This window comes from Sapajus apella, unplaced genomic scaffold, assembly GCF_009761245.1.
Source record: "Sapajus apella isolate SASKATOON/1434 unplaced genomic scaffold, GSC_monkey_1.0 scaffold4, whole genome shotgun sequence".
Taxonomy (NCBI): domain Eukaryota; kingdom Metazoa; phylum Chordata; class Mammalia; order Primates; family Cebidae; genus Sapajus; species Sapajus apella.
In genome coordinates, this window is record NW_022436944.1 from 23309746 (window position 1) to 23332812 (window position 23067).

The window sequence follows — 23067 nt, forward strand, 5'->3', positions numbered from 1 at the left end:
TGTAGGGAGACCCCATCTTAAAAAAAAAAAAAAGAAAGAAAAAAGAAAAAAATAGGAATCTTTTCTAGTTTAACTAGTGATGGACTCACACACATGAAACAAAATACCAGACATGGCCAACCCTGGTGGCTCACACCTGTAATCCCAGCACTTTGGAAGGCCACAGTGGGAGGATCTCTTGAGGCCAGGAGTTAGAAACCAGTCTTGCCTACATAGTGAGACTTCATCTTTACAAAAGATAAATAAATAAATAAATTAGTTGGCTGTGGAGGTAGCGCATGCATGCAGTCCCAGCTATTTGGGGCATTGAATAGGAGAACCACTTGAGTTCAAAGCTGCAATGAGCCATTATCACACCACTGCACTACAGCCTGGGCAACAGAGCACCACCCTGCCTCAAAACAAACCCATACATAATGAAGAAAAGATAGAAAATTCAGGGAAGGAATTCTTAGGCTTTCTGGATCACTGGGGTGGCCACATGAGGTGGTGACTATGCAGCTAACAGTTTTTCGAAGTTATTCTGAGGGCAGCAGTTGGCACTGCTTGTGGGAATGTAACTTGCATTGCATAACTTACATTCCAAGGACAGGAAGAATCAGGAATGTTCTATCTGGAAAATAACACACCATCATTGAAATTTCTTCAGTCTGCTACACAGAAATAGGCTGTGTTCACCCTGAGAAGCAGATGTGGGGGGTATGACATACAGTGTGTGGCTTATTATGACTCTTTATCATACCTGAGAGAGCTCACATTGTATATTACATACCATCAAAAACTTTCTCCATCACACTGTTGATGAGAATTAACAACTGGAATAAAAATGGCTTTTCCTGAGGTTTTTTTCCTTTCTCTTTACTTACCTCGTCAGAGTGGATTTTTTAAAAGGAAGTGAAATTATGTAATACAGGCTTGGGAAAGAGAAGGAGAAAGATCCCAGCAATCCCTGTAAACCAAGTGACAAATGATGGTCTTTCATGGTTTGGAGACCTTAGTAGAGACTGACCTATTAATAACGGTAACCCAGGAAATATGGATTCTCCTAGTTAAAAAGAAGCAACATACTTTATCATATTAAGACTCTCGATAAATGCATGTGTGTAGAAAAAAAAAATTGTCTTATTTAATAGCCCCATCCCCAACTTTCCAGTGCTAAGAGATTTTTCCAGCAGAGTTATCACCTTAAAGATTCCACTAGATGGAGATCCTGAGCTATATTCCATGGTTTATGACAAAAAGAAACGTGAAAAAAAAAAAAAAAACATTTAATTTCGCTTTTTACTTTATTTTTCACAGCTTTTCTTGAAAGATTGCAGAGTAGAATTATTTATCAGTTGGTATATTAAGGAAAATTTGACGTACAAACAAGCCCTTCAAAGGTTTTTAGTAACACCTATCACAGGAGGCTGAATTGATATCAGAAACCAGGAGTGTAAAGATCCTTGATGGTATTTTATTATCAAAGAGGAATGGAAAGGGCTTCTGCTTTTCTTTAAAATTACAGTGACGAAATAACACATCAATTATTTGAACTGATTTGTTTATAAAGACATTTACCTTAACTCAGATTATTGGATTCTGTCAACTCAAAATTTCTTTGTTCCTAGTCTAGTAAGTAAGTCTTTCTAATAGAAGATGGAGGTCCGCTGGTACCTACAATATTGTTTTTACTCTAAGCCTAAATCTCAGTGGGATTTAGGAAAGCATTTCTCCACTGCAACACAACAGAAAATGCTATTGAAAGGGACAAGCGCTTAGGACAGTAAAATAAATACGGGGAGACAGAAACCACATATTGGAGGTCTGTATGGTATTTTAGTTATGACTCTCATTGTAAGTGACAGAAACCAACTCAGGGCAGCTTGAAAAAAGAGGGTATTTCTTATGAGAATAGAGGATGTCTCATTGCATCTGATGGCAGGAAAAGGGCTGGACCTCAGGTAGGACCTAGATTAAGAAGCTGGACACCTGTTAAGAACTTAGAAAGGCTCACTTCCTGTCTCTTTTCCATGTCCTACCACTTGTTCCTCTCCTGCCTTTCAATTGACCTGAAGAGAACAAGGCGGATATTGCATAGCGCCTGAATTGACAGTTTCTCAGCACAAAAGAAAAATAAATAAGACCAATCCGACTGACTGACTGGTTATTTCTCTCCTAATCCCAAATTCTTGAGGAGTCAAATCTGAGTGAACTGACTTGGGGCCATGTGCCCATCTCGATTTGAAGGACTGTGTTCTGGGGAGGGGACGGGACAGACAAGGCTTCTGAAGCCCCCTTTTGGGGTTGTCATGGTAGCTCTGAAGAGGTCTGTCATCCAGGAAATAGCAATGTTAGATGGGGAAGGAGGCTGGGTAGCCTAATGCGATCAGACACTTCCATGTAAATCTTCGTTCTCTCCCTTAGTACTCACGGACTTCAGACAAGTTATTTAACCTTCACCTCCTTAGTTTCTTCAGCTGTAAAATGAGGGTGTCCATAGCATTGTTGAGAAGATGAAAACAGCAAAGCCATGTAAGATTGGCAGCACAGTGCCAAGAACATAACTAATAAATATTGGTTTTGGTACTGTCATTATTAAAAGGGACAGATATTTTAAAATATCCAGAGTGACCTTGAGTCAATTTCTGAGGCTATAGAAACTCGTTAGTAACCTGTTCTTTTGCAGTCCTCCCCTTTCTGTCATTAAGTGTGGACATTACATTCAAATGCCCATTTTATACTAAGGCTTAGAGTCAGGTTCAGAAGACTCTTTCTCCCTCGCATTCCCCTGACCCCTGCTAGTCTTGGCTTTTCTGCCAAAACCAAGCTTTGAATCATTTACACTTCCTGACTTTCCCCCAATCTGAGTCTTCTGCTCTGCCTTACTTATCTCTAACTCCCCTCTATTTTGAAATTGTCTGACACTCACATTCCCACCCCACTACCCCACCTTGGCTCTTTTTCTCTTCTCTGTTAACAACTTTATCTCCAAACAGCTTCGAGTCTGCAAATCCCTGAGACCTTACTGCCTTCTTTAAAAATGTGTGGGCCATTGCCCTATCGGGGGAATGCCGACAGCCAGTAAGACCTATAGGTAGCAAGAACTCTCCACTCAAAAAAAGAAAGCAAGAGAAGCCTGATTCTGAGAATTGATGCCAGATTTACTAAGGATATTGTAACACGTGGTCATTCTAAAGTAATTTGTATTTTTGAGTGTAACACTATATAAGCATATTAACTAGGTTGGCTAGTAAATGAACAAGGACTTTAGAATACATCTGTTCTATGTAAGATTTTCATTTAAGGGAGCTAATTATATCCATACCAACAACCTTGGGTTAGGGTGCGCTATCGACCGTGAGTTGGCAATGGCCTCATTATGCAGGACTGAATGTTACAAATGATGGTCATTAAGACAGGGTTTTACCTTTATCTAGAGGCCAAAGACACAAAATGTAGAGTCTCGCAAATTGGGCATTCTGGGAAAGTTCCAAGCTGATAGAAAAGAATGAAAGAGAACAACTCTGGAAAACTGTGTGATGGTAGCGATAACAAAGATGACAGGTTCGTACTTTTGAACCTCCCCACATACTTTTCCGGCTGTTTCCTTTACCTAGTGACTGCATTGACTGCCTTTGATCTTTCCTCCTCCTCCTCATCTCATTATCTTCACATTTTCTGCCAACCTCTTCATACCCACCGCACCCTTTCTAATCCAGTGTAAGACAAAGGAAAGGGCCGCCTAATACACTATCCTTAAATCCTAAAAATCACATTGTACCTTTATTCTGAAGAAGCAAAAATACAAGGTGAAACAAGAAAATATCAAGAGATAGAGTGAGTTCGCCAAGGAACTAGATACACTAGTTCTTACCCTGGATGAGGGGGTGGGGCAGGCACATGTTTAGAGGTTGGAAGAAGCCACATTTTTAGTTGTCTGAAGCGTATTACAGTTTTTGGTTCCTGGGAGAGCCAGACGTCCATTGACTTGCAATGCACAGGAAAGTCCTGCACAGTAAAAAATTGTCACACTCCAAATGCCAGTAGTTTCACTCTTGGGAAAACAGTGGAATGAAATCTACTGATTATTTAAATCAGGGGTCACAAAATGGGCATTGAGCCATTGATTGTGGCTGGCAGATGTGTTTTGTTTGCCCTGAAGCATGTTTGAGAAAAATTTGAATTTAAATGGTGAAGAGGCACATTTTCTATTTCTCCATAAGGCCTACCTTGCATTTCCCTGTTGTTACTAATCACATCACTTATTTATAAATACTACCTGCTTGGAACTTGAAGGCATTTGAATCTGTCTGGTGATTTTAATTTAGGTGCCATGAATCTATATTGTTGAAATGAAAAGCAAACCCTGAATTCTCCCTGGTATTGGTTTGATATTTCTCTCCCTGGCATTTGTGAATTGTTTGGCTTTATGGATCATCTCTGCCATAGTTTACAAAGGGGCAGTTCTGGGACATTACAAAGAGCTTTCATTCTCCAATTTCTCTTGTACTCTGATATGAATTTATTGGTTCCTCCTACAATTTACCTAAGCCCCTGTAGAAAGTATTTGTATTTTCTACATTTGTTTATACATGATTTGTGCTTTTTCTAAAAGGCTTTGAGGTAGCTTACAGTAACAGGACAATTAAAAATAAAAACAGAACCATTTACGAGATCAATTAAGAGGAGTAGAACTACCAGGATTAATTAGTCACTTCAGTTAGACATTTGATTTAGCTCTGTGCTTCTTTGGTTAAACCAAAGGATGGATTGTGTATTCTTATTGTTAAATTAAAAGAAGCATACACCCTTGGTGGGACAGACCTCTTGAGCTGATATTGAAGTCAGAAAATATGTTAGAGTGGTTATTTTATTGTATGAATTTTTATAATGCAACTATTCCTATTAATACTTTCAGCCTGTCTGCATTTATTCCTATAAAAATAGATTATCTAACAAAACAACATTCTCTCCAGAGTGTACTGGATTCTCTTATGCACGGGTGTGGAAGACTAATAAATGCTTTTGAAAATAAGTACTTTAAAAAATCTTTGGACATTGATATTCGTATGTTTAATAGACATAGGACAAAGATTATAAGGCAAATGGATGTTGATGCCAAAATTTGTGAAGCAACTTGAGGCATAGATGTTTTTTAGAAAGCACATTAAAAATATGGCATTAGATTAAGGTAGTGTGTGGAAATGACACCGATGGGTAACCCTCCTTTTGTGCTAAAGCCTTTGCCTGGTCAGCCTAACGCTTTAATTGGTTTATTGCAGGGATTTATAAAGCCTGGTCACAACCACTGCTGTGAAGAACAGCTTTTCTTTTCTGAATTTTGAGGCCTAGTTATGAGATTGTGGCCTTCATATTCAGTAAGAAACTGAGCAACTTTCTTACTGAAACCTCGGTTTTCCCAACAATTATATAGTGTTTATCTTCTTTTCTCTTCTTTTCCTAAGAAGTTTAAGGAGAAATTTAGACCCAAGTTGCTTTAACTTACTTTTTGACTGCCAACACAGTTCTCTCCCACTTCTCCTATGACACATTCAAAAAATCACACACACACACACACACACACATACATATAATAAAACATATTTTATAATAGAATATATTTGGTATTTATCTAAATCATGGCATTGTATTCTAAGTGACTTCAAACTCCTTTTGGAAGTCAGAAGGTATATGTTATAAATAAATTCGAGAAATAATGGAATTTGTTTTCAGTGTTTTTTAGCAATCCTGTCATATTTCTATCTTTCAACTGGACAATTCTATGTGTCCGCAGTGGAGCCTCGCAATAAATATCTGTTGAATGTCTTGTGCCCTCTTGCTTCTAATAGGGCTCTAACACATTTTGAAAACAAGAGATCTTATAAATTTTAATATTAAATGACAGTGATCAAGGTTGCTATAGATGTAGGCATCCCCTCTTCCTCTGTGTCCTTGGGTGTGTAGTATAAAACTCCTCCTTACTCTGAGATGCTTGTGAACATGTTACACACTTGAGAAAATACCTGTGGTCACATAACTATTTTGGGGGATGGCCAAGTCTTAGAGATGTGTGTACCAGTGTGGATCCAAATATGTTCAACTTGGAGAAACCTTGGCCAACTATTGAGAGAGGAAATGTCTTCGGTTCCACTAAGAGGTGGCTTGGGGGCTGCTGGGGATCATCCTGGCAGGCCTCCTGCTCTCTGAGAGGTGCCGGAGACTCCTAAATTACCCGTTGTGCAAACACCTATTTCCTAGCAAGCCGTGGTTATAAGATTATATGTCCATATCAAGGTTTTGATGGTGCCATAAACCACTCAAGCTCAGCTCTTATAATTTATTGAAACATCAGCTCCCCTCAAGGGAATTATAGGCTGATAATTACCATTTGTCCGGGTGCCATAAACCAAGTCAAGCAAGGTTGGATTTCTCTATGGCAGAACTAAATGCTATGTTAGGGGACAGGGGGAGACTTTTATTAAAACTAAACAGACGGGAATCCTGCCACCCAAATGAGGTTCTTTTGATATACATACTCTCTTATTTCTCCTCACCGTACACCACTGGCTCAATGCCTGAACAGATCTGTTTTGGAGGAGTTCCTGTGATAACCAGTTTTCCTTTTGAACGTCTCCAGACGCTTTTGTTTTTATCATCATGGTTTTTGTCTCAGGACTTCTGGCTTAGTTTCCACCCCTCTGCTTTTCCCTTGTCCTTTCCTCTCAAGCGTCTGCCTCTGTTCGACGTGCCCTTTTCAGCAACTTAGTCTTTTCAGTAGCTCGCTCACATGGGGAAAAGTCTGTTCTGTGCCGGGACCCACCGAGGCTCTCACATCAATAAAGCAAATTGATGGCAGCCTTAACACATTCCTCAATTATCATCTACAGATGCTTTTCAGAACAAACAATCCCTGTAACCCTTCACACACAAGAAAACACTCCCCTGGCAAAATAATCCTGTTTGGAAGCTTGAAAAGGAAAACCATCACAAAGAAAGAATAGAAAATATTCACTGACAGGCGCTTCCCAGCCATCGACCTGACTCCTGTTCAGAGGGATAAGAGCAGAATGAAAGTCCCAAGGCATCATATCCTGACCCTGGGGTTACCATACTGGGACTAACTTTTACTGAAACAGAGAATGGCTGCAGGAACACTTTTCCTTAGCTTATCATTGCTGTGGTTATGTTTTGCCATGTTTTCCATTCCCTCCATCTCACTTCCCCCTGCTGTGGAATCAGGTGGTTAATCCCACCAGCTGGTTGTCTCTTTCTCATACCTTTGTCTGGAGAGTCTCTTAGATGTGATCTCTGAAAGGCTGATCCAAAACTGGAGATGGCTGGGCCTCAAGCCCTTCTCCTGGCTTCCAGAAGGAGAAAGAGAAATGCTGTGATGTCCAGACATGCCTGATTATAGGGAAAAATTGCACATATTGTTGGTCTGTCCCCTATCGGCAGGCAGTCTCATGTGAGTTAAATGCGATAAACTTCTTCGCTCTTTATTAAAAATCATTTTTTTAATCCACCTTTTCTTCCCCTTCCTATGTGAAGTACTGGAACATTAATTTGAAGACTTTCTCTTACATCTATTGGTATTACACATCCGTCAGGGCAGCACTGGTAATGCAAGTGATCCCAGAAAGGCTAGGGCTGGCCATGACTTCAGGCTCCAGAGGACTAAGTCCCCTCCATGCTCAGTCACTTAGCCACGTCCATCTACAGTGAGGGGTAATCAGGCCCTGGCCTGCTAAAGCACAGCACAGCACAGCACAGCACAGCATTCATCCCCGCAGCACCCTCTAGGGTTGCCAAGATAGCCACCATGCTGAAACTCAATGACTGTAGCCACTGAGTGTCCTAAAGGATCCTAGGAAAGGACAAAATGCTTGTGCTGCATTAGGCAAGGGGAAAGACCTCTGTTCGCTTCCTCTCTTTTCCTCTCTTGATAGAAAATTCCACCCTGTTCTTTCATCCACCCAGAGAAGGGGCTGGAGCTCTGTATGCCTTGCAAAAATAGGGGATGGGGAAATGAAAGCGGAGCTTTGAATCAGTGTTTGGCGTCTCTACAAAGTCCGGCTAGTCCTTGATTCCCCAACTTGTATGCATTTGGTGTGAACAGAGTGATACATCTACACTTTTTTTTTTAATGCAGGCCAAATCCTAATTTCAAGGAGGCAGAAAAGCTGTCCAAAGGTCACAAAGTACAATAAGGCAGAGCTACACCCTGAGGCAGATGTGAGCTTTCTAAAAGCAGAGCAAAGCTTGGAGCCATTCTGCTCCAAGGGAGTGGGGACAGAGAAGGAGAGAAGGTCTGAACTTCAAAGAAATGTAAACAAAACATTCCTCCGACTCTAATTTTAATCTGTCCATTGGCTGCTTTCCGGGATGGGGTACCTAAGTGAGTGGATTTGCCTACTCCTTCAATAAATCAAAGCTTTTCAGAACAGGATCATCAGTGGGGACTCCTTACCCCAGGAAACTGTAATTGGAGGTAAATATTAATTCCAGAGGAAGGCCTTTGAGCCCAGTAAGTGCAGCCACAATATGTCTCCAAGGAGCCACTTCTTTTCTTTTCCATATCCGTTGGAAGCAGATTGTGGGAGCAAAGCTTATCTCCCATTTTTATCCATTTTAACAATGTTCTACTGCTAAACTGAGCTGCTTTAAGCTCAGCACAAAAAGCCCTTTTCAGAGCATCTAACAGATAACTTAAAAAAAAAAAAGAAAAGAAAAGAAGCCTTTTCACATAGCTCTCCTGGTACCTTTTCAAGAGTTGGGGCTCTGTGCAGGCAGCCAGGCTTGAGCTGGCTTTTGGGGACAAAGGCACACAAAGTATTATGACTACACTCATTCTTTTAAGTTGCCGCCACACTCCTGCTCCCACCTTCTTTCTTTCTTGCAATGTCCACCCTCACCTCCCTTGGGTTGGGCAGGCCTAAGGAGACTGCTATGTTTTTTCTTTGTTCACTGGTCGGGAAAGCACAATGATTATTTCCTCTGTTAAATCATCTCAGCTTTATCAGGCTACGGTGCCTAAAATTTACAGTCTCATCTGGAGATGCACGAGGCTGCCTGTGGCTAATATGATAAAAAAGAGAATTCAACACAGGTGGAATGGGGGCCAGATGCCTGCGAATAGTTTATTTCCATATCACCAGTGATAAAGCTGGACTGCTGTTCTCTCTGCTAATGACGGAGATCTCTGGAATCTCATTTTCTTTCCACATAAGAGCAGGGGTGGTACCCACTCTGCTGTAGCAGCTAAGGAGATTTCTGAGAACTCTGTGGTTTAAAATCTCGGAACATCGCTTTGAAGTAAGTCTACTTTGAAGTAACTCTGAACCTGTTTCTGAAGAATCTGATGTGTGTCTGAGAGGCGATTACAGTAGTCCTATCCTCCCAGCCCTGTTCTTCGCTCTCCCCAGCTGCTATGTTGGCCTGAACAGGTTTTCTGACAGTCAGGCTCACTGAGGATGCCCCAGGCCCTGGCCCAGAATCACACTCCACTCAACTCAGTGCTGAGGAGAAAGGCAAACATTGCCTATTTCATTTGAGTCCTTGCTGTGGTCAGCTTCTCCCTGCACCCCCAATTGCTTTCCTTCACTTTCAGCATTTGCCTGTTAAAGCCATGTCCGCCTGACCTTGAACAGTATCATACTATTTACTTCCTATCATCTCTGTCACAGATAGGCTCCCTTGGAAGCCAACTGTTCTTATGCAGAGATTAGAGAGTGCTTTTGGGATCAGACCTGTGGAAGGAGGTGAAGGGAGGTAGGAGGGTGCAGAGGAAGTTCAACTATATAATGCAGCCCCCACAAAGCCCTAGCTGACCCCAAGGGGTGGGGACCTTAGAGCCAGGCTGGCCCCTCAGAGCTTTCCTAAACTGGCACAGGAGACTAGGCCTTCATATATTTATAGCATCAGATGCCTCTGGAAGGCAGCATGCCCTCCAGGAAAGATGGCTTCCTTCAACCAAAGAAATCTCCATAGGGAGTTCACAGCTAAGGGCTGTCTCTGCCGCCGGAGGGGGAATAAATCCTACATCTTCAAAGGGAAACGAAGACTGGTCATCATATCATCCACCACCGCCTCCCAGTTAGACAATTAAGTGGATCTGCAGATAACTTCCTTCTAGTGGTTTCAAAGTGAGATACTTAGAGAAGGCGATATACCTTTAGAGAGTCCGCCACCTCTTCTCCACACAGCGTGAGCCTGTTTAGACAACACCAAGAGCTTCGCCCTTGGCTCACCCTGCGGTATCAAACTGTAGTCGCAGTTAGCCTGGCTTCAAAAATACAACTGCCCATTAGCAGTGAATACCTATCTCCCTGAAGCAGCCTCTGACAGGCATCTTCCCCAGCAGCTCTGCCAGCTGGAGAGGGGAGAGCCAGCATTTAGACTCAACAGGAAGCTTGGATTTCAACAGAGAAAAAATATATAAATATTTATCTAATCACATAATTAAAGGAAATCTACTGCCCCATACAGTTGCAATCTAAATAACCCACTTCATTAAAATGCAGAAGTTCTTGTGAAATGCTTTAAAAGTTTTTCAACAGGTTCTTTCCTCCATGGGTTTGTTTTTTAAAAGAAGAAAATATAAAAATTGTGATAAATATATATGCTATATAATTTTATATGTGTGTGTATATGATATATATTTAACAGCATTTTGTTATTACTTTGTACTCTCTTCCCATTTGACTATACAATATTATTAGTTATTAGCACTTAATAAAGATATTACCAATGACATCATGAAACATTTTCATCTTTTTCCATTACAGGACAGCAGACAGATTTGTCTACACAGGTGAGGGAAATGGAGAGCTGAATTATTCAGTGAATTTGATTAATGTTTATGTCAGAGCAGGAACAAATGTATCAGTAATGGGGAAGTTCAATTAGTGCTTTAATTAATTAGGTTCCTGTTTTTAGCTCCATTGTGAAAGATAATTATTTGTTAGCTTTGCTTAGGACCTCGGCTAAGCCCTTGATTACAGGTATTAAAAAATATAGTGCAAGAGAATTGGGGAGCCGAAGAAACTTAAAGCTTGTGAGAATAGAAAGTGCCAGTGAAAATTCAAGCACGTTGTCATTTACTGCAGTCATTAAAGTCTCCACTGAAAGGTAGAACAAAATTCAAAATAAATGATTACAACTGAAGTTAGAATCGTAAGGCCCTTTCGGTGCGTTGTCTTCCTCTTCCATGTGAATTTAGGGCCACTTTGAACTGCAGCATCAAGACAGTACAACGTTATGCATTTAACCAAGAAGCTGACTTTGGAGTCTTTCTGTGTCTGTTAGGAGCTTTTATTTTTACAATGATAAACCTACTCGCAAATAAAGATCATGGAGGCTTAATCTTATAACAAAAATGCAGTACTATCTGCAGGGGAGCCTGCATAATTTAGATTTCTCCCCCTACTCACTGGTAGGTTTCAATCATATCCGAAAGGCGCCATGATTTGAATGCCTAAGCATCTGAATGTAGACTTTTCCTTCCATTCCTCATTTTAGTCTAGCCTACAGTTCTCAAACTTCAGTGTGCACAAGGATTTCCATATAGGAATATACTCTTGAAACCAGGATAGCTGTACCTCATGGACCAATTAAGAGAATTTCAAGGGCAATTTAGACTACTTGAGAATTGTAAGAAGCAGATCAACTATTGAGCCACTTCCGCCTGGAAATCAACTAAACATGAAATCTTTTATCCCAACTAACCATCCTCCGCAACTCTAGCTTTACCATATGGCACAAATGATACACTACTGATAGAGTACTGAAGTTTATGAATGACTTGCTTTTTAATTTTGAATTTAAAGAGCGTTTAACATTAGCCCTTATAAAGTAGCATGTGTTATCTTTGGCATCTGGGGATGTTTTGCTGAGTGGGAGCAAGAGAATTTCAACTAAGTATCCAGACATGGAATTTTTAGCTTAGCTGTTCAATGTCGTAGCCTTTTCTAGTGGGTTGTGACTCTTTTAAATTACTGTTGTGTTTGTTATGTTACAGCTAATTTTCTTCTTAATGTTAACCATGGATACATTTTTCTAATGGGAAGAAAACAAGAGTAGAGAAAGAAAACATCTAGATTCTGTGTGATAAAGAATGATACTATAGCTATTTTTGTTCTTAACACAATAGCAATGCTCCATTGCTAGATATGAGCAGCATTTATAAATATTAATTTAAAATATTATGCAAATATATAAACATGTGTTTACAATGTTTCTAACATGCTTTACATTTTCTTCAGTAGTCTCTATTTGCACCTTTATTAATATTATTCATGAAGCAAAGTTAAGGTCTAGAAAAAAAAGGTTTGAAATTCAGTTAAAAAGTTTGGTCAAAAAGAGACTCTGTCAGTCTCTCTGCTTAAAGAAAGAAGAGATGACATCCTTCTTTCCTTTGAATATTGTTAAGTCCATTTCTCCTTCAGTTACCTTTTGTTCATGAAGAATCAGCTGAACCATTTGGTAGTAGAGGATATTTGCCGGATGGTCAGAGCAACCAGGCATTTAGTGAGGAGAATTTCCATGAAAAGAAAAAGAAAACCAAATATTAATAGTTGGAAACCCAGTTTCGGAGTCCAGAAATCAGCCAGTCGAGGTCTACATATTGAGCTTGAAGCACTTTAGTGAGAACAGTTGTGGCAGGCTGACAGATTTCCTGGGTTGCAATTTGAGTGTTTTTGGTGATGGCATCAGTTTTGCCAGCTTGGCTGAGCCCAGATCTAGCCACAGACCCACCTAACTATCTTTATGGGGCCCAGGATAAGAGCACAAAGGAAGCCCACATACCATGGGCCTAAATATCTAAAATTCTAAAGCAAGTCATCAGATAGCTAAATAAACATGCTCTATAATCTGTCTTGACAAATACACATTCATAATGATCAAGAAGGCTAGTTTAATTTGGAATTCTTGAAACTAAGTTCAGTGTCAACTAACTTAGAGGCAGTGGGATTGAGATGCCCTGGTCTCTAGCTGCCAATCCACTCTGGCTCAATCCCAGACTTAGGAAAAGGGTTCATGGATACACAGGAGCAGTCTTGGGACCATCAGGGCAGATTTCAGGATCTCGAGTACCTGGAGTGTGGCCTAGGTGGGAGTGCTCCCTACCCTGAGGGAGAGGATCACTGGGCAACATTCCTAAGAAGGACTGTAATGTATAAGACATAGAGTAGGTAGGTGACCATCTCACCAAGCTCAGGGCAGTGCTGCTTTTCCAGCAAAATGAAAGGTAAAGTGGGAAGATACTGAAAATAGGCAGAAGGCCAGATCCCTATGGAGAATTCTAGAAATGAATAACTGAAAGCACAGCATGGTTGTTTTCATTTATCATAGCTACTGCAACAAATTACCACAAATGTGGAAGCTTAAAACAATCAGTACTGGAGGCCAAAGTCAGTTTCACCAAACCAAGGTATCAGGAGGGCTGCTTTTTTTCCAGAGGCCGTAGGAGAAAACTGGTTCTTGTTCTTTCTTCTTCCAGCTTCTGATACCTGCCAGCATTCTTCAGGTTATGACTGCAGTACTCCAGTCTTCAAAGCAGACATCCTTAAATCCCTCTCTGCCTCATCTTCCTATCTCCTGCTCTGTGCGTGTATTCAAGTCTCTCTCTGCCTGTCTGTCATAAGGATAGATGTGATTGCATTTAGGGTCCATCTGAATAATCCAGGATCATCTCCTTATCTCGAGATTTCATCTAATCACATCTTCAAAGCCCTGTTTTTATATAAGATAACATTTACAAGCTCCAGGGATTCGGATCTGTATCTTTATGGGCCCATTGTTCAGCATACTACAGCATTGTCATTGTCTGATGATTTAAATGATGGCATTGGAGGAGGGGAGCTTGAAATGTGTTATTTTTGAGGAAAAGAAGCAATTAAACTCACTACCTGGTTTAAGATGAAGAGAGAAATATCTTCATCTTGGACATTGTAAAGAATACCATCAGTGATGAGAAAAAATTTTTATTTTGTCACCTTTTTCTATGGTTAAGGAGGAAAACTGATAATGAATGATGAGACAGCAAGACATTTTAGCCAAATGTTTTTCTTTTTTTTTTTTTTCCAGACAGAGTATCACACTGTCAGCCAGTCTGGAGTGCAGTGGCGCAATCTCGGCTCACTGCAACCTCCACCTCCCGGGTTCAAGCAATTCTGCCTCAGTCTCCTGAGTAGCTGGGATTACAGGTGCCCACCACACCCAGCTAATTTTTGTATTTTTAGTACAGATGGAGTTTCACCGTGTTGACCAGGCTGGTCTCGAACTCCTGACCTCAGGCAATCCGTCTGCCTCAGTCCCACAAAGCGCTAGGGTTACAGGTGTGAGCCACAGTGCCTGGCCTAGCCAAATGTTTTTCTAATTTTGTTTATATTAGTCAGTGCTTTTTTTTTTCTTTTTTTGAGAAAGGAATCTTGCTCTGTCCTCCAGGCTGGAGTGCAGAGGCATGATCTTGGCTCACTGCAACCTCCGCCTCCCAGGTTCAAGTGATTCTTTTGCCCCAGCCTCCCGAGTAGCTGGGACTACAGGCATGTGCCACCATGCCCGGCTAATTTGTTTTTTTTTTTTTTTTTTGTATTTTTAGTAGAGACGGGGTTTCACCATATTGAAACTGGTCTTGAACTCCTAACCCCGTGATCCACCCACCTCGACATCCCAAAGTGTTGGGATTACAGGCGTGAGCCACAGCATCTGGCCATCAGTGCTATTTTTGTCTTTGAGGGGCAGGTAACAAACCACACCACATTGAAAAGAAATTATGCGAGCACTTAAAAAAAAAGGTAAAATGTATTCAAGTTGGCAGGGCCTGATGACAATCTTTTATCCTGAGAATTTGAGATAGAAATCTTGAATTCAATTCAACTTTTCAATTAAACTCTAAAACACATTTATTGAGAGACTGCTAGATGCCAGGCACTGGGTTAGGTTTTGAGAATAGATAAATTATATCCCATACATGTCCTCAGAGAATTCATAGTTTAACATGTGAGAGAGACATAGAAACAAACAAGAAAATGAAAATACAGTGTAGTAAGTACTGTGTGAGGGTTATGATTGAAATGTTCAGGATGAAGTTTCAAATGGAGAAAAAAAGAGAACCTGGAAGTATCTGACACTCAGGGGACACTTGATAAGTATTTGAATAAATGAACTGCTACCCTTTCTTCCCCAGCTTCCCCAACTCTAATTTAAGCTACCATTATCTTTTGCCTGAACCACTGTAATAGCCTCCACATGGGTCCCCCAGCTGCCACTGTTGTCCCCAAATCCATGCATGTCTTCTCTGCCTCCAATTGTTTTCCACCATATTGGAAATAAGATACTGTCTACTTGCCACGGCCTACTGGGCTGGACGTGACCTACACCCTGCCTACCTTTTGACTTTGGCCTGCGCTCACCATTTTCCAGCCACACGGGCCTGCTTTCTCTTCCTGGAAACTCGGAGCTCATTCCTGCTGCAGGGCCTTTACTCCTATAGTTTTCTTTGTTCTAACTTGGCTCTTTCTTTTCATCCAAGTCTCTGCTCCAGCATCCCCTTGGTAGAAGGAACTCATCAGACCACCCTATCAAAAGACATTCCCAGTCCATGTTTTTGTTCACAGCAATTATCATTTTTCAAAGTGATCTTTTCTGTTTATTTTCTTTCATCCTCCATTGAAATGTAATTTCTGTGAGGCAGGACCCTGTTAATCTCCTGCAACATTTTATTCCCAGTGCCTGTCACACAATAGATGTAAACTTAGGCACCTGGAATGATATGAAAATTCAAAACCTACGTGGCTCAAGGTTGGCACCTTGATGAAAAGAATTTCCAAACAATACACAGTGGCCCTAATGTTCTAGGCATTGGCACCATTGGCACCGTGAGACTTTAAGTAGGCTTAAGCGTTTAATCCCATAAAGGCCACAGTGCACAGCTGTAAAGTTTTCGTGAAGGACGATTTTAGTGTTCTATTCTTTCCAGACTCCTAGCCTAGTCACTGAGCTAGAATTATGACATAGGAGTAAAAATGGAGAACTTTAAAAAATAGTGTTGCTTTAAAATGAGAATAGCCCAAGAGATAAAATTGTGGTGACTATTTAAACTAGTTTTTCAAAAATGTCTCTTCCTTCTTTCTCTGGAGCCTTTTGCTGTACTTCATCAATAAAAAAAAAATCTGTAAGTGCTTTGCAATCAGAGAAGCTTATTATAAAAACATCTTAAGTTTTAAAAAAAATACTCAGTGATCAGTATTTGTCATTTACCCATTTCTATGCCGTGTTTTGTCTAGAAGCCTTATCTTTTCTTTGAGTTATTGCCTGAACATCAAACTAGTATATTTCATATGTCAGTCACATTAAATTAGAGGTTAAATTGAAAAAGCTCCTTTGTGTAAAGGTCAAGCTCTGTTTAAAAACCTTCTGGCACTCAAAGTTGAAGCAGTAAACAACAAAAAACGATGGTGAAGTTGAACAAATGGGCCTTAATTGGCCATTAGACTTGGACTGATTTAAAAATGAATACCTACTTCTGCATTCTGGGCTGTCCACCATATCTAAGGCAGGTCCTCTTAGTGGGCACACTTCAGGTAACTGTCATCTCATGCCTGCCTCATTAAAAACTTCTGGATGTTGGCATGCTAAAAACCTGGTATAAAGAGCTATCCCTGGCTCACACCTCTTTCCTCTGATTCTCCGCTTAATCAGACTTAATCATTATTCATTTGCCTAATTCAGGAAACATTTAAAGCTGTTTTTCACTTAATTATTTTAACTAAAAAAAAAGCAAGACCAGTGGAGATTTTTGAAGCCTGTTAAAATCATTATAGCATAAAATGATAAGTTCTAGTTATTATCTAGATAAGGTAGAAAGAAAAGGAATCAGAAGGCTTTTTTACTGATAAGAGAATTGCAAGCAGAGCTTGGGCAGGCTGCTGAGTGGGGATGGGGCTGAGAGAGATATTTTATTATCCTATTTTCAGCCCTGAAGCCGTTTTGAGTGAAGGACACCTGCATGGGAAATGGTATGTGTAGGTGACGATCATCTCCAATCAACAAAACCTAGAAACCCAAAATTAAAAAGCCTCTTAGAGAGTCAGTCTCCCAATCAGGAGGCACCATGAGGGATGTCTTTGACAGGGGTGTGAAGTGGTCATATGCCCAGGCTTCTAAAGAGCACAGGGGTATCAGCAGTTTCCACCAGCAAATAGGAAGTCTAAGGACACCAGAAGCAAGAGATGCAACTGGTGCATAGCTAGACTTTAAAGCAAAATCAAGAATTTTTTTTATTTTTGCTTTAAAATTCTTTAAAGATGGGAGCACTAAAAATTCTGGATTTTTCACGGCTAAAAATTACCTTGAATTCTATGTTATCAGTATCCTGGACACGGTAAATTTTTAATTGATATTAGCTAGTATTAATACTATTAATCCAATTAGCTGCCTGTTGCCTGCATCCATAGAATTATAAAGGCAGAAGTTTGGTCATTTGCTCCAAACTTCTGCCTTCAGGGGCTTACAAATGTCAGAAGTTATTAAACTGGATTTCTCACTTGCATTCATATCCAAAGAATTGTGCAGCAGAAAAAAAATAGGCTTCTCCTGACTCTCATGCCTTTATACGTAACATAATTAGGCATGCCATAAGAAACTAATGCACACCTAGCACATAGCAATCACAGGAATGTTCTGTGATCATTAATTTTAGGTGTCAACTTGACTGGATTAAGGAATACTTAGAATTAGTGGACTGAGTGGGGAAGACGGCCACTCTCATTGGGGCAGGCACAGTTCAATCAGTTAGAGGTCCAGATAGAACCAAAAACCAACACACAAAACAAAACAGAAAACCAATGTCCTCTCTCGCCTGAGTAGGGACACTCTTCCCCCATCCTTGGACATGGAGACTCCAGGCTGTTAGGTGGACTAGTGGCCTGCTGAGTTCTCAGGCCTTTATCCTTTGCCTATTGGCTTCCATTTCTGAGGATTTTGGACTTGGACAGAGCCATGATATGGACATTCCAGGGTCTCCAGCTTGCAGACAGAGCCAGTGCCCCTAACAAATCCTCGCTCTCTCTCTCCATCCATGCTTCCTTCCTATTGATTTGTCTCTTTGGAAAACCCTGGCTAATACAGATGCTCCTTTCCTACTGATGGAGCCTCTTACCTGGGCCATGGGTTGTGGAAGCGGAGTAGTGGCTGAATTTCAGCCCCCAGTCACTTTCCTAAACTGGCATAAACTGGCACAGCCCCCCACAGCAGTCCTATTGAAATTATCTGAAGAGGACCTTCTGTGAACAAGGCATCAAGCTTCCTTGGAGAGGTGTAAAGCATTTATTTCAATATTTAAATAATACAGTTTATGTTTAGAACAGTTTTACAGAAAAATCAAGCACATAATACAGAGAGTTCCCATTATAAACAAACCCCCATCGCGCCCTCTCACACCCCACAGATTCACTTATTATTAACATCTTACATTAATTTGGTACATTTGCTATAACTAATGAACCAATATTGTACTTAATTATAAACTAAATTTTGGTATATTATTATTAATTAATAGTTTATTTGACTTTCTTCGTTTTTACCGAATGTTTTTTCTGTCCCAGGATCTCATTCAGAACACCGCCTTATATTTAGCTGTCATTTCTTCTTAGGCTCCTCTTAGCTGTAACGGTTTCTCAGCCATTTTCTGTTTTTTGGTAACATTGATAATTTTTAAGAGTACTGGTCAGATATATTGTAGAATGGCCCTCTACTGAAATATATATGATATTTTCTTCATGATTAGACTGGGGTTATGGTGTAACTGCCCAAGGGATTTACTTTGCCTGCTGCCTAGACAGAGCCAATCCTTCAAGACAAGGGAATTGTAGTAGAGAAAGAGTAATTCACGCACAGCCAGCTATGTGGGAGACTGGCATTTTATTATTACTCAAATCAGTCTCTCTGAGCATTCGGGGAGCAGAGTTTTTTAAGGATAGCTTGGTGGGTTGCGGGAAGTCAGTGAGCCAGGCATGCTGATTGGTCAGAGATGAAATCATAGGGAGTTGGAGCTGTCTTCTTGAGCTGGGGCAGTTCCTGGGTGGGGGTCACAGGATCAGATGATCTGGGTGGTGCCAGCTGATTCATCAAGTGCAGTGTCTGCAAAATATCTCATGCAGTGATCTTAGGAACAGTTAGGAAGTGTCAAAATCTTGTAGCCTCCAGCTGCATGATGCCTAAACCATGATTTGTAATCTTGTGGCTAATGTTAGTCCTACAAAGGCAATCTAGTCTCCAGGCAAGAACAAGGTCTGCTTTGAGAAAGGGCTGTTACTATATTTGTTTAAACCATAAACTATAAACTAAGTTTCTCTCAAAGTTAGCTGAGCTTACTCACAGGAATGGACAAGGACAGCTTGGAGGTTAGAAGAAAGATGGAGTCAGTTAAGTTAGATCTCTTTCACTGTCTCAATCATAATTTGGTAAAGGTGGTTGCAGTGGATTGGGGGATGATCACAAAAGTAAAGTGTCATTTTCATCAATCATATCAAGACTACATACTATCAGCATAATGTATAACTATTGATGTGACCTTGATCACTCAGCTAAGGTAGTGTTTGGTTTCTCTACTGTTACTATTTTAGTTACTAAAAATAGTAACTTTTCCCCTCTTTCCATACTGTACTCTACTAAAAATAGTAACTAAAGTTACTAAAGTAACTACTAATAGTAACTAAAGTTACTATTTTCCCCTTTCCATACTGTACTCTTTGTAAAAAAGTCATTATGCGTAACTCACACTTAAGAAGTGACAAGTTATGTTCCCCTATGTAACTTTGTGGAGTATCTGCATTTAAAAAACATCTGCATAAAGAGATTTGTCTCTTACTATCCATTTATTAATTTATTCAATTATTTATTTCTATCACTGTGGATTTATGGATATTTATTTTGATTAATAATCCAATATTATTTATTTTGTTGCTCCAAGTATTTTAGCTTTGGCTACTGGTAGTTCCTTCTGTTGGTTTCTGTTCCCCTTTGACATAATGGGGTGATTTTTTGGGGGGAAGAGTCACTTTCTTACTTTCTGGCACTGCAAAATGCTCCAGGCTTATGCTGTATATTTCCTATCTAGTAGTAGGGACAGCCATTTCTCCAAAGAGATTTAATTCCTTTTACTGGAGAATGAGATTAGAAACCAGGATCTTTGGTGGTGTCTTTTAGACCCTCTCAGATGATACAGCAAAGAAATATATGTGTGTATACTAATGTGCATATACACACATATCTATAAATCATCCTATATGTAAGCATCTACACCTTTATTAAGTTAAATATGAGTTCTTGCTGATGTCTTCAACTCTAATCTACATTCTAGCCTTCTCCCCTTGCTGATCTATAAATTTTCACTCCAACAGTGAGAAGCCATTTACTTAATTGTTTAACTCCAATTCACATGAATAGTAGTGTCAGAATTTTTAACCTGCATCTCTGTGGAAAACTACTTTATCAACTAGAGTATAGTACTTAATGTGTAGTTCTTTTTGCCTTTAGTCTTACAGACTGCATTTCCAAAATCTTTTAGGTCAGCTGTCTTCTCCCTATCCCCTTTAGTGAGGTGCTTCATACATGTGTAGTACAGTTAGATTCCCTCCTTAGTCTGCATTCTTTCCTGGGATTTCCCAGTTGGGGGGTATGATCATTTATCAAATAAATTAATCATTTATTAAATAAATAAATTAATAAAGCATATCACTAATTGTATGCAAGATGTTTTTAAGGGACTTCTTTATTTTATGAAATATGCATGTATTTTAATTTTAATAGAAGAAATATATAACTAGCCTACTGAAACTGTGATTTCAAGAACATTATTAATCAGGACAAATATCACTAAGTTTAATTTTAAAACTGAGTTATATTTATGAAAATTGACAGTAACGGGAATATCTGCAATTTGGGAAATCCAGAATTAATTTATGCATAGGGTCCATTTATATCCTACCTAAATCTACTTTTAATGCATTGCTCATTGAAAGTCCTACTTCAGCTTCAGATCCCTAATCATTCTTGGCATTTCAAAACAATAATCTGGCGCAGATATATATATATATATATATGATATATCTTATTTTTTTTGTCTAACGTAGCAATGCTTCTCTCCCTCCTTTAGTCTCATATATTTTATACTGCATGAAGCAACAGTTAATTCTTAACTTTGACCCACTTCTAACCAAGTTGGCAGCTTCTTCAGATGGTGTGATCTAGGGATCTCCAGAATCTCTTAGTAGAAGCTGGACTTTGTCAGCATCGTTAATAAGACAGTCCTGATGGCAGTGCTCTTGCTCTGACTCACCATATGAAAACCCAGAGGAGAAATAGCATCTTGGATACAGCATGGATAGGACCAAAATATCTCAACATGGATATGGACACTGATAAAAACAAGCAAACAAATTCAAAGGGTTTATCAAGGCACAATTTGTTGGGGTTTACTTCCAGAGTTTCAAGTTCTGTAGGTCTGGGGTGGGGCCTGAGAGTTTTCATTTCTTACAAATTCCCAGGAGATACTGGATCTGTGGGTATAGAGAGCACACTGTGAGACCCATTGGTCCAGTCGTTCGGGCAGTGGCTTAAGGGAAGCAAAAGACAGATTAACCCTGAATATGTTATTATAGAAAATATCATTGCCTGAGGGCAAAAGCCTCAAATAAAATTGTTGGAGAAAGGAAAGGAAAGGAAAGGAGAAGAGAGGGGAGGGGAGTGAAGGGGAGGGGAGTTGGACCTTGAACTTTATTTTTATTGTGGTTACTGAACATAAAGTAAGATTAGTAAGAATGTATTAACTTTGTAAATAAGTGACGATTATCAACATCATCGTCTTTGTTGTAGTTATGTTCTTTCCTAGAGAAGTATCTCAGATTTTTAGCACATATAACACAAACCTCAGCTCTAACACTTTCTAGCCAACTGGTCTTAATCAAGCTTCTTCATCCTTTTGTGTCCTTCACTGTGGTATGGAAGTATGGAAGTTATGGGATAATGGGAAATAGATACTTGGTCTTTTCCCTGGTATCTGGCATAGAACTCTTAAAACCCTTGGCATTTTCTGAGTGATAGGAGTGATGAGAAAATCATTTCTGAGTAATAGGGGCGATGACAAACTTGTTATTCATAACAATCCCTTTTCACCTATACTTGCATTTACAGTCATGAGGTGACTCGCTGGGCCCCTAGAGAGCTGCAAGGTGGGGACTGGTCATCAGAAAGATAAAGGTATGATTAGAGGGTTGGAACTTTAAGCTTTACCACTTACCTTATACCATTCAACCCTAGGGCAGGGCAGGGATCTGGCAGAGAGAGGGGCTGGAGATTGAGTTCAATCACCAATGGTCAGTGATTTACCCAGTCATGCCTATGGCTTGGGGATGCCAAAAAAAAAATTCCTAAAAGGTGAGGTTCAGAGAACTTCAGGCTGAAGAACACATCAAGGTACTAGGAAGGTGGCGTACCTAAAGAGGGCATGAAAGCTCCATACCTGCACATGCCTTCTCCAGTGGATCTCTTTCATTTGGCTGCTCCTGAGCTGCATCTTTTACAATAAACAAGTCATTGTAAGTAATGCACTTTCCTAGTCTCTGAGCTATACCAGAAAATGTTTGATCTGAAAAGTAGGTCATGGGACTTCCAATTTCTAGCAGTGGGTCAGAACTACAGGTTGTCTGGGTCTTGCACCTGGCGTCTATAATGGGGGCAGTCTTGTGGGACTGGGTCCTTTACCTTGTGGAATCTGGCACTAACTCCAGGTAGTATTGTAACTTGGTATTAAATTTAATTAAATTGAATTTAATTGTTGGATACCTAGTTAGTATCTAGAGAATTGGAGGATTGGTTGCTGGTGTAAAAACAGCCCAGGAGTAATATTATTATTTAACTATAACAATAAGGGTTTCACCAGGGAAACATATCCACTCTAGGTATCACAAACAGAAAAGGATGTAACAGTATTTGGGAGCTTATAAAACTTTTGTAAGGGCTAGAGAAGGAAGTCAGGGTGTGGCCACTAGATTTTATAACAGTGTTCCAGAGAGTGAGGGAATT

At 40.0% G+C, this 23067-nt stretch overlaps 1 protein-coding gene and 1 long non-coding RNA gene across 3 annotated transcripts in view; both read left to right on the forward strand.

The window, feature by feature from the left end:
* Positions 1 to 23067, forward strand: part of SLC9A9 (solute carrier family 9 member A9) — a 579933-nt gene that overhangs the window by 76345 nt on the left and 480521 nt on the right. The window lies entirely within an intron of this gene.
* Positions 329 to 13959, forward strand: LOC116536808. Its single transcript, XR_004262801.1, has 3 exons — positions 329 to 1622; positions 13386 to 13395; positions 13949 to 13959. It is a non-coding gene; the product is annotated as an uncharacterized LOC116536808 (long non-coding RNA).